Genomic DNA, 6,340 nt, shown 5'->3' with positions numbered 1-6,340 from the left:
TTCATAATTGTATGTCTCATCACTCATCACATCAACAACAACAAACCATATTGCTTCTGTAATGTAATGTTTCTGACACATCTTCTACATTGGAAGCAAGTGTAAAAACGCATGCCTCTTCTTGGCTTGTGTTACTCCTGACAGCAAGGTAAATTATTTTCAGTGGTCACTGATGCACCTGGTGCAGACATGTATGATGTGAGAGAATTTGCATTTTCAGCTATGAAGAACATGGCAGGACTTGATTTTATACATCAGGAGAAAATTAGAGCATGAAGAGGTTGCATAGGAGTATGGAGCCACACCTGAATGCTTGCAAATTATGATGGAGGACCACAGGCGTATTCACAGCCAGAACATTAACTATAAATATTTGATTATTGTTCTAATTCTATGAGAACAGCCAATACCACTATTCTCATAGAAGGAGTGAAAAAAACACTTGACAGCCAATCAGAATCCACCAGATGTTCAAGAGCTCAAGCATGTAAAGCATTAGATGACGAAAATGGCAGAGCGCTAATAAAATAAACAATGATATATTGAATTGGTGTGGATGTGGATAATAAATATTATCTTATAAATATAAATATTATCTTATAATAGATAATAAATTATCTTTATAGTTATAAATATTGGTATAAATGGCTTTAGTACTTAACACCTGAAACACTGCAAACACAGTGTTGAGAAGACTTTCTGACTGATTGCCATTTAAATTCCTCTATTTGTTGACATTTACTCATTGACAAGATTTTTACGCTGTCAAGGCTGTTTTTCCTGAAAAACATGTTCTCTTTCAAACTGTACACTATGGGGAACTCCCCAGGCATGATAGACTATGCACCAATCACACCATATTTGTCCACAGGGCACACCAATCACAGCTCATGACCAGGAACCCACCCCCTTATATACAGTATTGTTCAAAATAATAGCAGCACAATGTGACTAACCAGAATAATCAAGGTTTTTAGTATATTTTTTATTGCTACGTGGCAAACAAGTTACCAGTAGGTTCAGTAGATTGTCAGAAAACAAACAAGACCCAGCATTCATGATATGCACGCTCTTAAGGCTGTGCAATTGGGCAATTAGTTGAAAGGGGTGTGTTCAAAAAAATAGCAGTGTCTACCTTTGACTGTACAAACTCAAAACTATTTTGTACAAACATTTTTTTTTTCTGGGATTTAGCAATCCTGTGAATCACTAAACTAATATTTAGTTGTATGACCACAGTTTTTTAAAACTGCTTGACATCTGTGTGGCATGGAGTCAACCAACTTGTGGCACCTCTCAGCTGTTATTCCACTCCATGATTCTTTAACAACATTCCACAATTCATTCACATTTCTTGGTTTTGCTTCAGAAACAGCATTTTTGATATCACCCCACAAGTTCTCAATTGGATTAAGGTCTGGAGATTGGGCTGGCCACTCCATAACATTAATTTTGTTGGTTTGGAACCAAGACTTTGCCCGTTTACTAGTGTGTTTTGGGTCATTGTCTTGTTGAAACAACCATTTCAAGGGCATGTCCTCTTCAGCATAGGGCAACATGACCTCTTCAAGTATTTTAACATATGCAAACTGATCCATGATCCCTGGTATGCGATAAATAGGCCCAACACCATAGTAGGAGAAACATGCCCATATCATGATGCTTGCACCTCCATGCTTCACTGTCTTCACTGTGTACTGTGGCTTGAATTCAGAGTTTGGGGGTCGTCTCACAAACTGCCTGTGGCCCTTGGACCCAAAAAGAACAATTTTACTCTCATCAGTCCACAAAATGTTCCTCCATTTCTCTTTAGGCCAGTTGATGTGTTCTTTGGCAAATTGTAACCTCTTCTGCACATGCCTTTTTTTTAACAGAGGGACTTTGCGGGGGATTCTTGAAAATAGATTAGCTTCACACAGACGTCTTCTAACTGTCACAGTACTTACAGGTAACTCCAGACTGTCTTTGATCATCCTGGAGGTGATCATTGGCTGAGCCTTTGCCATTCTGGTTATTCTTCTATCCATTTTGATGGTTGTCTTCCGTTTTCTTCCACGTCTCTCTGGTTTTGCTCTCCATTTTAAGGCATTGGAGATCATTTTAGCTGAACAGCCTATCATTTTTTGCACCTCTTTATAGGTTTTCCCCTCTCTAATCAACTTTTTAATCAAAGTACGCTGTTCTTCTGAACAATGTCTTGAACGACCCATTTTCCTCAGCTTTCAAATGCATGTTCAACAAGTGTTGGCTTCATCCTTAAATAGGGGCCACCTGATTCACACCTGTTTCTTCACAAAATTGATGACCTCAGTGATTGAATGCCACACTGCTATTTTTTTGAACACACCCCTTTCAACTAATTCAACTAATTGCCCAATTGCACAGCCTTAAGAGCGTGCATATCATGAATGCTGGGTCTCATTTGTTTTCTGAGAATCTACTGAACCAACTGGTAACTTGTTTGCCACGTAGCAATAAAAAAATATACGAAAAACCTTGATTATTCTGGTTAGTCACATTGTACTGCTATTATTTTGAACAATACTGTATATATATATATCTTGGTGTGATCCCTGAAACGGAATTCTTTATCTCTTCCCTGTGAAGACTTTCCCTCAGCACCTGAGCTGCACTGCTCCAGTTCACAGATGTACCATTAAGGCTGACGTTGCCAAATGTGGTTCAGTTAGTTCTGTCATGGATTGCTTGTCTCTGAGTTTTTGTTAATGATACTCTGCTCTATATTTCTTTGCGGCCCGGTAAAACACACATATATAAAAAGTAATGTAATGCATAGTCGATATAAAAAAACTGGATGACGAGTAATTGCTTAATGCTAAATTCAGATAAAACAGAGGTGTTGATTATAGGACCTAAGAACTGTGCATGTAATAATCTAGAACACTGTCTAAGACTTGATGGCTGCTCTGTCAATTCTTCGTCATCAGTTAGGAACTTAGGTGTGCAATTTGATCACAATCTTTCCTTAGAAAGCCACGTTTCTAGCATTTGTAAAAACTGCATTTTTCCATCTCAAAAATATATCTAAATCTAATGTATCTATGCTCTCAATGTCAAATGCAGAAATGTTAATCCATGCATTTGTGACCTCAAGGTTAGATTATTGTAATGCTTTATTGGGTGGTTGTTCTGCACGCTTAGTACACAAACTACAGCTAGTCCAAAATGCAGCAGCAAGAGTTCTTACTAGAACCAGGAAGTATAACCATATTAGCCCAGTCCTGTCATCGCTGCACTGGCTCCCTATCAGATATCTTTAGATTTTAAAATATTGCTTATTACTTATAAAGCCCTGAATGGTTTAGCACCTCAGTATTTGAGTGAGCTCCTTTTACATTATACTCCTCTACGTCCGCTACGTTCTCAAAACTCAGGCAATTTGATAATACCTAGAATATCAAAATCTACTGCGGGCGGCAGATCCTTTTCCGGTTGCATTTTATTTTACAGTACGTGTACTTACATATACTTATAGTGTACTTACAGCGTTTTTATCTAATAAAGTTCTGGTAATAGAAGGTTTAGGGGTAGGTTCAGGGTTATTACCTAGTTATTACATAGTTATTGTAACTACTATGATAAGTACATTGTATTTACATAAGGAACAGGACTGTAAAATAAAGTGCTACCCCTTTTCCTATTTGGCGCCTTAACTCTGGAATAACCTACTTAACATTGTTCGGGAGGCAGACACACTCTTGCAGTTTAAATCTAGATTAAAGACCCATCTCTTTAACCTGGCTTAAAAGAAATTATATCCAAATCCGTTAAAGGATTTTTAGGCTGCATTAATTAGGTAAACCGGAACCGGGAACACTTCCAATAACATCCGATGTACTTGCTACATCATTAGAAGAAAGGCATCTACGCTAATATTAGTCTGTGTCTCTCTTGTTCCAAGGTCACCGTAGCCTCCAGATCCAGTCTGTATCCAGATCAGATGGTGGATCAGCACCTAGAAAGGACCTCTACTGCCCTGAAAGACAGCAGAGACCAGGACAACTAGAGCCCCAGATACAGATCCCCTGTAAAGACCTTGTCTCAGAGGACCACCAGGACAAGACCACAGGAAACAGATGATTCCTCTGCACAATCTGACTTTGCTGCAGTCTGGAATATAACTACTGGTTTCGTCTGGTCAGAGGAGAACTGGCCTCCAACTGAGCCTGGTTTCTCCCAAGTTTTTTTTTCTCTATTCTGTCAACGTTGGAGTTGCTTAGTTGGGGTCACTTCATCTACAGCGATATCATTGACTTGATTGCAAATAAATGCACAGACACTATTTAAACTGAACAGAGATGACATCACTGAATTCAATGATGAACTGCCTTTAACTGTCATTTTGCATTATTGACACACTGTTTTCCTAATGAATGTTGTTCAGTTGCTTTGACGCAATGTATTTTGTTTAAAGCACTATATAAAAAAAGGTGACTTGACTTGAGTTTTTCTACTTCGCTTTCAATAGTCCAGTCTCCAATAGCTAATGCGTCAAGGTGAGCTATAAGTCTGACTTGTCCACCATGTCGGTGTCTAAGATCGTACCAGAGAGAGGGAAATATGCCCTTTCCTGCTCTTATCCGGAAGAGATCCACATCCGATGTGTATCACTTGCCTGAGTGTTAAGTGTCAGGCTGAACTGCTGGATGTGGAAAGTTGTGCATACTGTCGGGTTATGCTGGCCAGGATCTTGGAAAGGTTTTGGGTGGCTGAATTCTCTAAAGATGATCCTTGTCTCTCAGTCATCCCTCTGGCTAAAGAGGATCTCAACATGGGATTTTGCTTTGTGGGGGAATATTCAGTGGCGGCTCCAGACAATTTTGATTGGGGGGGCAATGGGGGGGTCCTGGTCTTTTCAAGGGGGGTCTCATGAAAACCAACAAAAAATACAGTGGACATGGCTAATAACTGCATATTTCTGCTACTAAACAACAAAAACACATTTGTAAACAAATGACAGGCTATATTTGCTATCCATATCCTTCACACTGCACTTTCATGTCAGGTATATTATGCATTTTTATTGACATTGATATTTTTACATTTATTTCCAGATAGATATTATTCAGTTTACAGGCTAAAGTGGTCTTGCTGTTGTAAACACTGTTGCTTTTGTAGAAAAAATATTTGCATCACATTTAAAATATAATTATATTTTAATTCATTTCTGAATTGTTTTTATTTTTATAATGATAATTCAGAGAATGAGAAAATCTGAATAAGCCTTACCAGTGTTGTGATGTGTACCTTACCAGTGTTGTGATGTGTACCTTACCAGTGTACCTCAAACAGCACGCTAGTGTTACTTCTACACTACAGCAAAGAGTATAGAAGTTACTTCTATACTCTTTGACTACAGGCTACACACTGCAATATAAACAACGTATCTGCATGTTCTCACATCACATCGTTCTTGTAAAATAATAATAAGTAAATAAACACCAAAATCACTTCGCTGAAAAAGGAAACAGCACTTACCAGCTGACACGATGTTGAAAATATCCTCTAGCAATTAAAAAATGCGCGTGCAGCATGAGGAATCTTCCTGGTTGGATGAGGTCGTAGTCAGGTGAACGGTCATCATGTTGGTCATTTTATTTACGGCTAAATTATTATTAATAAATTGTACTCATATTATGATTGGGCGTGGGCAGGCATTCACAAAAGTTTATGTTATTACAAAAAAAAAATGAGGAAATTTTGCTTTGACAAAAGGGCACTTAAGGGGCAAAGGAGCAGGTGCCCAAGTGAACCGGTTCTTTCGGACAATTCGATCAAATAAACCAGCTGGGAAAAAAAATGGTTCACCGGTTCTTTTGCGCTCGATGTAATGCCGTCATTGGCGATGATTGCCCTTCATTCAAGCCTTTGGTTTACCCGCGCTTATAACATTAGCACAGAATCAGTTCAGAATCAATCACCAAAAGAATCAGTTCGGTTCAGATGTGCTCTGTGTCAGTCTGCTTCACGCTGAATCACGCATGCGCAGTTATCATCAGCTCATCGGTTCTCGAATCGGACGCGTCCGACAGAAACGGTTCTCGGTTCAGTGTATGAATAAATGTCGAAATAATTATTATTTATTATTGTTCTGCGTAGTTTGAAGAGAAACATTTTTGGATCTTTATCCCGAATATATATATTTTTTAATCAGGAAGAGGCTGGGGGGTCAAATGGGGGTTCAAGGCATTTTTTGGCAGGGTCTTGAGACCCCCCAAGACCCCCCCTGGAGCCGCCGGTGGGAATATTATGGATTGGGAATCCCCTGAGCTTATGCTGCTTTTCGACAAACACCTGTTAGAGGAAGCAGCTCCCCACC

This window comes from Carassius gibelio, chromosome A12 (genome assembly GCF_023724105.1).
Source record: "Carassius gibelio isolate Cgi1373 ecotype wild population from Czech Republic chromosome A12, carGib1.2-hapl.c, whole genome shotgun sequence".
NCBI lineage: Eukaryota > Metazoa > Chordata > Actinopteri > Cypriniformes > Cyprinidae > Carassius > Carassius gibelio.
The sequence above is the reverse complement of the archived record's forward strand: the minus strand, read 5'-3'. Positions refer to the sequence as shown.